This window comes from Hippopotamus amphibius, chromosome 2 (assembly GCF_030028045.1).
Source record: "Hippopotamus amphibius kiboko isolate mHipAmp2 chromosome 2, mHipAmp2.hap2, whole genome shotgun sequence".
Lineage (NCBI taxonomy): Eukaryota > Metazoa > Chordata > Mammalia > Artiodactyla > Hippopotamidae > Hippopotamus > Hippopotamus amphibius.
In genome coordinates, this window is record NC_080187.1 from 99,811,754 (window position 1) to 99,823,554 (window position 11,801).

At 43.6% G+C, this 11,801-nt stretch overlaps 2 long non-coding RNA genes across 3 annotated transcripts in view; both read left to right on the plus strand.

Annotated features, from left to right (window-relative positions):
* The window catches only part of LOC130846054 (uncharacterized), a 78,713-nt gene extending 74,354 nt beyond the window's left edge, over positions 1-4,359 (plus strand). The window contains exons 4-7 of one of the 2 annotated variants that reach the window (XR_009051502.1): positions 1,214-1,338; positions 1,664-1,724; positions 2,780-2,917; positions 4,013-4,359. This is a non-coding gene — a long non-coding RNA (uncharacterized LOC130846054). Of the gene's footprint in view, positions 1-1,213; positions 1,725-2,779; positions 2,918-4,012 lie in introns of both variants that reach the window. The other variant, XR_009051501.1, reaches the window with a different exon arrangement.
* Positions 4,360-4,460: 101 nt separating this feature from the next.
* On the plus strand, positions 4,461-10,918 carry LOC130846053 (uncharacterized). The gene is made up of 3 exons (XR_009051500.1): positions 4,461-4,653; positions 6,584-6,781; positions 10,732-10,918. It is a non-coding gene; the product is annotated as an uncharacterized LOC130846053 (long non-coding RNA).
* The last annotated feature ends 883 nt before the right edge of the window (positions 10,919-11,801 follow it).

An 11,801-nucleotide genomic window follows, 5' to 3' on the forward strand; every position in this document is an offset into this window, starting at 1 on the left:
TTCTCTCAGCTCTACTTGTTCACCTTCCTCTAGAGATGACACCTACTGTGTAGGTGCTATCACTAGGCCCAGAGCCGATCTACTTGCCAGGCACTGTGGGACCATGGCTAAGAGGGTTGTCTTAGAGTCAACCTCTAAGTTGACCTCCAGCTTATTTGGTGAATATTCTTAATTTAGCTAATCTAAGCCTCACCTTGCTCACCTGTAAAATGGAGAGAACAGTAGTACCTATTTTATCAGCTTATTGTCCAGATTAACTGTGGTCACATAGCACAGTGCCGGGTTCACAGTGAGCAAAGCCAGTAAATTTGTCATTGTATTTACAAATTAAAACAACTGAAATTTGAATTGCTCTTTTTTTAAAAAATTTTATTTATTTATTTATTATTTTTTTGGGGGTACACCAAGTTCAATCACCTGTTTTTATACACATATCTCTGTATTCCCTCCCTTCCTCGACTCCCCCCCACCTTCCCCACCCCAGTCCTCTAAGGCATCATCCATCCTCGAGTTGAACTCCCTTTGTTATACAGCAACTTCCCACTGGCTATCTATTTTACAGTTGGTAGTATATATATGTCTATGCTACTCTCTCACTTTGTCTCAGCTTCCCCTTCACCCCCCCGCCCCCCCAAACCTCGAGTTCTCCAGTCCATTCTCTGCATCTGTGGCCTTATTCTTCTCACTGAGTTCATCAGTACCATTTTTAGATTCCGTATATGTGAGTTAGCATACAATATTTGTCCTTCTCTTTCTGACTTACTTCACTCTGTATGACAGTCTCTAAGTCTATCCACCTCATTACATATAGCTCCATCTCATCCCTTTTTATAGCTGAGTAATATTCCATTGTATATATGTGCCACATCTTCTTTATCCATTCATCTGTTGATGGGCATTTAGGTTGCTTCCATGTCCTGGCTATTGTAAACAGTGCTACAATGAACATTATGGTACATGTTTCTTTTGGGATTATGGTTTTCTTTGGGTATATGCCCAGGAGTGGGATTACTGGATCATATGGTAGTTCTATTTGTAGTTTTTGAAGGAACCTCCAAACTGTTTTCCATAGTGTGAATTGCTCTTTAATGATATAACTCCAGTCTCCAACTAGTAAAAGGCACACAAGGCTTGTAAACTGCATAAATACATGTAACTCCACAAGCTCCTATTTTTTCTCCTATATCATGCTGCCTCTCCTGATATGTCATAGACCCCATCACAAAAGCACAGCACTTGGATAAAAATGAGGAATTGGGAGTGAGTAGAGATGATATTTCGAGATTGTCAAGTTTAGCAAAATGTGTAAAAGTAAACAAGCAGTACCAAGACCTGAAGGTGAGTTGCATATTTAAAATTCTTCCTTTTTAATAATCTAAGCTGTTATTAGCAGTGGATAAGAAAACACTAATTTTAAAAAACTGTATACGATTTTTTTTACCCTGATGCATTTTTTACCTCTAATGCAATGTACATAGTATAAATAAGTAATGTAATCAAGTTTATCTCTGGAAGAAAAAGTTAATAGTCTTACTGGAGAGTTGGAAATAAATGGTGCTCTTATTGCATTTATTTCCAATCACACACATCAAACCTCCTCAAACTGGAACGATGTATCAACCGAACATTTTGAATTCCTCTGTGACCCTTCTTACTCTCCCAGCTGCCTTAGACCCCGAGAAGCAACTGGAAAGAGGAGCTGCACGGGACGGGTTCGAGAGCGGGTAGGAACCCCCACCCACATCTGCTTTGGGACTTCAAAAGGCACCAGCATCCACAGACGTGCAGGGGGGAGGGGGACCCCAGGTGGTTGGCCTCAGTATCCAGGGGTCCCGAATGGATTATACCACTCAGGTCAGTTGTGACGAATGGTTGACAAATCATACAACTGGATGATAAAAGGAAACTCACTGGGTCTGTGAATCTACAAAAAAGTGAGTGAATTGTGTATAAGAGAGGAGAGAGGAGACAGTCCGAAACTGAGCAGAGAGAGGACAGGGAGACATAATAGGCAAGAATAGAGGGGAAATGGTTGCAGTGTGGGTCCCTGTGGGCCTCTGCTGGGTCCTACCACTGGGAGGGTTTCCAGAGGTCACGGTCGGGTGCCTGTGACCCTGATGACACAGCCACAGTCCTTATTCCCTGGATGAGTTTTCCCCACATATCCCAGATTCTGTGCCTCCTTTTCCACACTGGAGTTGCGAACCCAGAGGAACCTGGAGGGGCCGCTTCAGCTCTGAGCTCTGTGTGCCTCATCAACATTTCTCATCCCGAGTGTGGGCTCAGCTCTTCCCACGAGCTCTGAATCCTTTCTCCTCCTGCCCACTCTTTCACCCACTGTCCTCGCTCTAATACTTTCCATGTCTCTCTCTATCAGCACTTTCTTCCCAGTCTTTAAAAACATGCAAGTCTCTCCAACAAAACAGACAGAATCGAAAACATGCTCCTTCAAGTCTACCCTACACGCCCCACATGGCTCCACCCTTCCTTTGGGAAATCTTCTGAGACACACATTCCCTGTCCCCAAGAGACCCCCTCCCCTTCAGCTGAGTTAAGGGTCCCTCTCTGTGTTCCCACAGCACTCTGTGTGTCCTTCCATCATAGCAATTTCACATGGTATCAGCATGGGCTGTCTTCTCTCCTCTCTCCCACGAGTGGTCCATAAGTTAATTCTGGAACAGGGAGGTATCTTTCAGCTCTGTGTTCCTGGGCTTATCACTATGCCTAAGGCTTAGAAGATGCTCAATGTATGAAAAGTTTTGTTGCACACTTGTATCAGTCAGGATTCTTTGGAGAATGTGATTATGAAGACCGAGAAGTTTCAACATCCACAGTCAGCAAGGTGGAGACTCAGGAGAGCTGATGGGAGAGTTCCAGTCCAAGTCCAAGAGCTCTGAGAACCAGGAGAGCCAACGGTGTAAGTTTCAGTCTGAGTCTGAGTCCGAAGGTAGGAGAGGCCTGATATTCCAGCTTGAAGACGGGCAGAGAGAGAGAATTCTCTCTTACTTGGCCTTTTTGTTCTTTTCCGGCCTTCTAAGGATTGGACGCGGCCTGCCCGCACTGGGGAGGGCAATCCGCTTGATGCGGTCTCCTGATTCAAATGTTGAATCAGCAGAACCCGTGTCACAGACACGCCCAGAATAGCGTTTAACCCCGGGGTCCAGCCAGGTTGACATCACATGTGTCCGCCATATTTTTCAATTCCCATTGCAGGTGTTATCTTCTTCAGGAAAACATTAGCATCACAGATGTTAGGGGTTCCTCTCTTCTCCAGTTTCCTCCAATGCTTATTATTTGCACTATTGGCTATAAGACCTGATGACAGCTCTCTTCTACTGTTCCATGTTTCATGAGCAAGCAGAGTGCTACAAAAAATTGTAAGCTCCTCGAGGGGGATTAATTACCATGTGACATATTTTTACCACACTCTTCATAGCACCTGATTTGGAGCTGAAACAGAGGAGGCAATCCAAAAATAGTTATTCAACTGTATAAAATAGAAATGTAATATATATGATGAAGGAGCTATCACATATTGATGCTGTTGTATCAGACTGTTGTTTACCAATCCAAAATCCATTCTCCTCCTTTAATGAGAAATAGAATTTCTACAGTGTTGGGGTGTGGCAATATGTTGGAGCCTCATATCAGGAACTGTAAAGGGTGCAGTAAAAGAGATGTGGTAATTACCCCAAGGAGCTCACAATTCTAGTAAAGAGCTCTGGTTGCTCCTGGAACCAGAAAAGTAGAAGAAAGCTGTAGTTGCATCTTAGATCGTGTAGAGTAGATGAAAGCATTGGAGGAGCCTGGAGAAGGGAGAGACCTGTATATGAAGTGGTGCTAATGTTTTCCCAGCTTCCTCTGAAGCTATGGATGACCATGTGATTACATGCCAACCATGGAGATGTAAGCAGAGTGTTGTATGACATTTCCAGGGATGCCTCTTAAAGGGAGGTGACTCAGCTGGGTGCTGAATGGGTTTTCCTTTCCCTTTTCCTCCTTCATTTGCCAGGATCCCAGACAAGATGCTGGTGCCCTGGCAGCCAGCTTGAGGATGGAAACTACGTGCTAAGAATGATAAAGCAGACAGAGAAGAAGTCTTGAGTCCTGATGTCTTTGTAGTGCTGTTCCACCAGCCCTGGACTGCTGAGTTCTGGCTGCCTTTTACATGAAAGAACAGGACTTTGTGGTTTCAAATCTCTTTTATTTTGGTTTTCTATTTTATGCAGAACATAATCCTAGCTGAAACAGATACAAATTAACACTTACAAAAGAATGGGAAGGGAAGTACTGTCTGAAATAAAGGCAAATATTCTTTCAGTTAAAAAAAAGGGCATTTTTCCTAATATCCAAGGCATAAGTGAACTATTACCATCAAATATATTTGGCATTACTAATATAAGATATTATTCTATTTAGTCCTTTTTTCTCCCCCCCCCCCCCCCATAATGAATCCCTCAGTGATGTGGGCTTTAGCCTGTCATCCATGCAAGGATGATTTTCCTGTAAATTAGAGCAAAAGGAAAAAAGCCTTGTAAATCATCTTTCTCACTTAACTTGCCCATTGTCCTCTCTCTGCAGGAAACCCACAGGTTGCAGAAGAAAATGGCTGGTAGAAATGCAGCAGGAAGAATAATGTGGTTTTGAAATGAGGTGAGAATAAGTGAAATTAGTGTAACAGCAGAGCTTACTGTTGTTTTTTTTTTTTTTTTGGTCCTACCTCACAAACTTAAAGTTGGGGAAATTGATGAGAGGAGTCTCTGTTTTAAATAAGAGCAAGACAAGGACATAGCTTTCTGAGGATCACATTAAATGAGGTGGAAAGAGAAGGGGACATGCATGATAAATAAAAAACTACCCCCCTTCTGTCTGTCTCCCCCAATGTAACACATCAGGTCAACTGAAGGTGTCATTTGCAGGTCCTAGGGTGTGGTACTTTTAGGGAAAAGCCTAACTCTTTAGGTCTTTGATAATTTTAAAAAGGTGTTTGGAATATGGGCTTCGAAGTAATATCTTGTATTTCTCAAGTTCTGCAATTTTCTCTCAAGAAGGGCCAGGATTAATTAACCAAACAATCTTTGGTGATGAGACAAATTCTAAAGCAAAAACCAGTAGGCTTTAGAAAGCAAAGAATCCTATTTTATAAATAAAACAAAATAGCTCAGATCAAAGGTAAAGCTTATTATGAGCAGCCCGGATGGAGCTCACAACAGTCCGTTAGCAACGTGAAGAAATGATGACAACAAAATCTGAGGATCCACTTCCAGAATTTCTCACTTACATGGCTGGCTAATCAGTGCTGGCCTTTGCCTCGAAGCTTAACTGGCATGGGGGCTGGGAGCCTTGGTTCTGTCCACAGGAGTCTCTCCACAGCCTGCTTGTGATTCTTCAGAACAGAGGGGCTGGGTTCCGAGAGCGGTGTTCCTAGAGAGCTGGGCAGAAGTACATGGAGTTTCGATGCTCTATCCTCAGAAGTCACATGGCTCCATTTTTACCATACTCTCTATTTAAGACAGTCACAAAAGTTTACCCAGACTCAAGGGGAGGGGGCAGAGATCTCGCCACTCCATGGAAGAAAACGTGTGGATGGGAGATGTTGTTGTTGCCATCTTGGGAAAATACAGACTGCCACAGTAGGAAAAGCAAGTTCATGGCAGGAAAAGGGGAACTGTTTCAATCCACCTAATCAGCCTGAGAGCAATCTACCAACTATGAGGTCTTGTAATACCTGGGAAGGCCCCAGGAGGTAAAATTCCACCCTTCTTCCCAGAAGTCACTGGGTTCATAAAACTTTACGAAATCAAGAGTCAAGTACTGATTTCCAGGCACCACCACTTGCAGTAAACACCCCATAGTCATCTTGCCTTTACTAAGAATGAGATGGTTTTGGGGAAGTTGCTTTCTTCTGTACCCCATTCACTGAGAAGAAGAGCAATGCCAAACCCAGGTTGCCATGGCAGTGGGCGTCCATCTCAGGACCTTCCGCTCATGGCTACCCTCAGGCCTGGGGAGGTAGGCAGTCCATGCCGGGAGTGGCCTTTGGACAGACATTGCCCCTTCTACTGTCAGGGAGACATACGTTATTACTGTGGTAAATAACCATAACCCAAGTTGTCCTCGCCTGTGGGTACAAATGAAGTCCCACGAATAACAATAAATCAGATTTCATTGTCAAATTTCAGTGAGTATTTCCAGGGTGTATGGAGGTTATCACATCTGTGTTTACCAGTCAGTTGCCTTGTCTTTTGCTCCAGGCCCTCCTGGTTGATGTTTCCTGCCTGTGAAAGCATTCAAAAGTAGGCATCTCCTCACTGTTGCTGGTGCCAGAGAGGGTCCTGGCATCTGTACTCAGGGCCAAGGCAGAACTGGGGACTCAGCGGGCCCCGTGGACCAAGGACATGCTGCGTTTGGGGCAGAGATGGAGAGAGGGTCTCCTGTCCTGCCCCCACCCCACCAGCTCCCAGCTCCAGGCCTCACTTTGTTATCTGGGTACCTGAGTAGCATCCCTTGAGCCCTTGTGTCTCACAGAACCCCTTATGACAACGGTCTCTTCAACCTCTGCAAACAGCCTTTCTCTCCACAGGGCTCAGATGAAAATCCAGGGAAACCAACTTCTTAAAAATAGATGCCAGTAGGCTGCCTGCCCCACCAAGTCATTGGACATTTCTAGACACGCCTGATGCCCAGCCGAGAAGACAAATTAGGTTCAAATCTGAATCCCTGCTACATTACTAACGCGCACCACGCACTACAGTGCTTTCTCCTGCATCGACTCTGAGAGGTAGGAAGGACAGACGTTATCGTGGTTTCCATTTTTCATAGGAAGAAATTAAATTCTTTGCAGAAATAAACAAGGAGCCTGAAGTGAAACAATAATTAAGATTCAGATGGAGCCCAGGAATGGGAGTGTTTGAACAGCAAATCTGGGACTCTCCTTGGAGTCGCTTTGTGGTGACAGGTCACTAAACTTGGCCTGGAGGCTTGAGGCAGTTGGATGCATTTTCCTCCCTGTGCTCACAGCACGCTGGTCTGTTGTCGCATTTGTCACATTTTGTGGCACTACTTTAAATGTCATTCTTCCCCACTAAATGCCTCTCTGCCAGCAGAGTGCCAGGCATGGGGAAGGCACTTGATAAACATATATTGGTGGAATGAATATGAATTGCTTAATGTTTCTGAAGTGGAGGTGGCCCCCTCCCACCCCAGAGAGGGTTTGGAAGTGTGGGATACTCTTGGTTGTCACAGTATCAGAGAGTGATGCTTCTAGCCTTGATCAACCAGGGCCAGGGATCCGGCCCGTTTTGCCTTCTGTCGGACGGGACTACACAGGTGGTGCTCTGCCCCGTAGGCCATTAGCTCCTTCTTTGAAAATAAGGACGAGGAAGTTCAAATGCAGGGACATCCTGAAGCATCTCATGGCTTCGGGCTTCACTGAGGAACACCTTATGACCTTCTGTTTGAGCTTTGGAGTTGAATAGGGGCTGTGCTACATACCCATCTCATGTCATGATCTAATGAGATAATATTTGTAAAGAGCCTAATAGAGTGTTTGGCCTATGGCAGGCGGACAAGTGATTTGAGCTCCTTTCCAGCACCTCTGGGTAATGAGAACACTTACATGTATGTACTTCAATGTATTGATCTGGCCTATGGTGTGACTCAATGGAAGGGGATTTTGTAGGCAGGCCTTGTGTCCCAGAATCTGCTCTCATGACATACAGCAAACACAATGGGAGGCACGTTGCTGAACTGTAATGGATTCACTGAAATAAATAGGTAAAGTTTCAAAATAGCAGTGCCTGGCATTTCGTGGTGTCTTGAAAAACGGTTGACTTGATGAGTAGATAGCAGAGGTCCAAGAAATCAGTGCTCTTGCTTAGATAATAAGGCAGCATTGCTCAAACCACATTCTCTCTCCTTAGCAAAACTGAGTGAGATTTCTTCCCCCCATCCTCTCTTTCCTGCAAATTGAACAGAATTTCTACAGAGGACACAGTTCTTGACTTCTCTTTCCATTCCCACCACTGCAGGTAAGGGATGCCTGGGGCAAAAGCACATATGATTCACGTGCTTCACTGAGTCCTTTTGTATTCCTCCAGTTCCCACTGGTGTGTGTGTTTACTTTCCACCTGCTTCTTACTAGAAAAAATGTCATAGCAACATTAAAAAATGTTGATAAAAATAGAAAACCATAATCCTACCCTATCACAACTCTTATAAAAATTGCCTTCCCATGCTCTTCTGTAAGAATGTTTTTATAAAGTTGCTATTCTAATGCACATACTATTTTGACTTCTACTATATCAATTGGTATCATATATTTTCCATGTGTATATGTGAGGTGCATAATTATAATGTCTAGTGATGGCAAAATTTTCCATAGCTTTAATACACCATCCCATCCTATTGGATACTGAGGTTGTCCTCACTAGGCATTGTTGCGCTAAATACTTACAGTTTCTCAGCAGTGCTGAAATATTTCATAGTATAAATTCCTGGTATTTTATATAGAGTCAAAACAGTGTGAACATTATGACTCTCGTTCTGTATTTCCTTATTACATTCCAAAAAGGTTGTACCAATTCACAATGCCTTTGGAAGTATATAGGACTCTAATTTCATTGCAGCCTTAGACTGTATCATTTTTTTAAAAATTAAGTAGGTGTAAAATGTTGTTGATGATGCTTGATTTGCTTTATTTGATTATTATCAAGTATGATTAATTTTCTATACACTTTATTGTCTCTTTACATTTCCTCTTTTGTGACTATTCATATGACCAGCCTTCCCCCAAACACAGTCAAGCATAGTAGAATAAAAAGCATACTGGGTTAGTTGTGGGACCACTAACTCCATGGTTTTCTAACTTAGCTTCTTTCTGCCCGACACATCTCATCTTTCCCTGTAGGGGACTGGCTAATGTCTGATTCTTTCCAGCTCCAAATTTAAATGACTCTAAGCACTCGACATGAAACAAACCCAACCTAACTCTAGGTAGCATCATAAAGTATCCATAATTAGCATAGGTAAACACCTGGAATTTAACAGTGGGTGTCTGGAATTCGTAAGAGACTCCAGGGAATCTTCTGATTTCTGAGCAGCAATGAGGAGGTATATAGGGAATTCTTCATTTATTCATTTACTCATTTATTCAACAGATGTTTAGAGAGGACCTAGAATACGCTAGGCTCTGTAATAGATGCGTGGCATATAGAGATGAAGAGGACGTAGTCGCAGGGGAGTGATGATCAAGTGGAAGAGGGAATTTCAATGGCAAGTGTGGTAAGGGCTGCAGAGGGCAGCATGGGGAGTGTCCATTTAGGAAGGCTTCACAGAAGATGGGACGTTTGAGCCTGGACTTGAAAGGTGAACAGGACTTTACCAAAAGAGGGATGGAGAAATTCGGCTGGAGAAGAAACCCTAGGCATAGAGGGAATAGGATGTAAAAGGTTTGAAGTTCAACAGTGACAACTTAGTAATACTGAAAAGTTAAGCATCTTGAATATATGGTGTGTTGGGCAGAAACAGAGCTGGGCAGATAAATTGGGGTTAGATTTTATGCCAAGCCAAGGAGTCTGGTTTTTATCTTCTGAGAAGCTTGCGTACAGAAGGGAGCCAGGAGAGGTTTATGAGCAAGGGAGTAACATGACCAGAGCTGTTCTTTTTAATTTTTTTTTTTTCAAAATCACGTCTAGGAAATTCCCAAGTACCATTAATGTTTATTCACCTCAAAGTGAGGGTTAACTGTGTGAACTCGGGGAGTCTGTTTTGAGGCCTTAACCATTTTGTAGTTAACACACCATTGAACGCACCCCGTCTATTTGCCTATGACTATCTGATGTCGGAAAAGTTGAGAAGCACAGGGTAAACTTATTTTTAAACAGTATGTTGGTTGTATTTTTAAGGAATATACACAATGTTTTCCTTCAAACTCCAGACATCTTTTCAGGTGGAGAACCTTACAGTTAAAGCAATGGGGTTCGACTGTGAATTTGAAAAAAGTATAATAAACACAGTGTCCCAACTTGGCTAGTAAATGACATGGTCCCGTTATCTAATCTGGGATATCACAGTTCTGTGGCAAAAACAACATGGTGGAGCCACAGAACGGCCCTTACAGTTCCTGCTCAGATGCAGCATGTGTCACTTCTGCTCATATCTCATCGGTCAAAGCCAGCCACACGCTTGCTGAGTCCTGAGTTCAGTATGCTTCCTCCTGAGGAAGGCACGGAAAGCCACTCGGACAGCAACCTGAATACGGATAAACTGTATGCTTATGCAATGTATACCTCAGTATCGACATCTAGATATAGATCTCAGTGATTAAGAAAGGTCTTAATTAGTTTTTGAACAATGAAATCAGGACCAGTCATTTTCCATTTGCTCTTGGCTACACTGCAACAACTTGCCAGCCCTGCTCTGTATTTCAGAGTGCTGATCCTTATAAAATATGTCCCTCAGGCTTCCTTGATTTTCTTTAGGTTTGTTCATAAGTAGAGTCCGGCCAGAGACTGGAGGATGTGAGAAAGGGAGACGCAAGGGTGTTCTTCCCTACTCTTTCTCTGCTCCTGGTGGTATCTCTGGCCACGACAGTGTCCCCTCCATAGTTCCAGCAACCACCAGGCCACCCTTCCTGTTGGTCTCAGCTGCCCGTGAGCAGTGGCTGCCTGTGGGCTCCTGTCTTTGCTCATCCAGCCCTGGGATGAGAGTGGCTTTTTTTTTTCCCCTTAGTGTTCTGGCCGCACCACATGGCGTGTGGAACTTCCCTGACCAGGGATCGAACCAACGCCCCCTGCAGTAGAAGCGAAGAGTCTTAACCACTGGACCACCAGGGAAGTCCAAAGTGGCTTTTTACAGTTCCCAATTTCCAGTTGCCTCATTCTTTGCTCCCTTGTCTTTTTAAACACCTTTCGTCATATTAAATCCCCTCTACTGAATGAACCCTCCACTGGCACGAGTTCTATTTGCCTGATTGGACGCTGTGTAATACAGTCTCCTCTTGGATCTGCAAATTAGTTATGTTCCTCAAACTTGTCTAGTAGGTAGAAACTTGAGTAATGTTTACTTTAAAGGTAAATGTAACAGGGTTGGCTGTAGCTGTGGTTAATATGGTTAAGCTCCTTTACACCTCACATCCCAAGATTACACCCCTAGTTGTTTTGTTGTTGTTCCAGGCCCAACATCTATAACAATATAGGTGTGTGGCACAAATGAACATCTTAATATTTAAAAATATTTACAGCTTATCATCCCCTTTAAAAACATAGAAGACAAGAACAAGGACGCAGGTGCAGAGAATGGACTGGAGAACTCAAGGTTTGGGGGGGCGGGGGGTGAAGGGGAAGCTGAGACAAAGGGAGAGAGTAGCATAGACATATATATACTACGCACTATAAAATAGAAAGCCAGTGGGAAGTTGCTGTATAACAAAGGGAGTTCAGCTTGATGTTGGATGATGCCTTGGAGGACTGGGACGGGGAGGGTGGGGGGGAGTCAAGGGAGAGAGGGGATACGGGGATATGTGTATAAATACAGATGATTGACCTTGGTGTACCTCAAAAACGGGTACAAGAGTGTAAAGCAATTATATTCCAATAAAAAAAAAGTGTAAAAAAAAAAAACCAAACAAAAAAAACAAAGGGAGATCAACTCGATGATGGGTGATGCTTTAGAGGGCCAGGACAGGGAGGGTGGGAGGGAGTTGCGGGATGGAGGGGATATGGGGATATGTGTATAAATACAGCTGACTGACTTTGGTGTACCTCAAAAACTGGTACAAGAGTGTAAAGCAATTATATTCC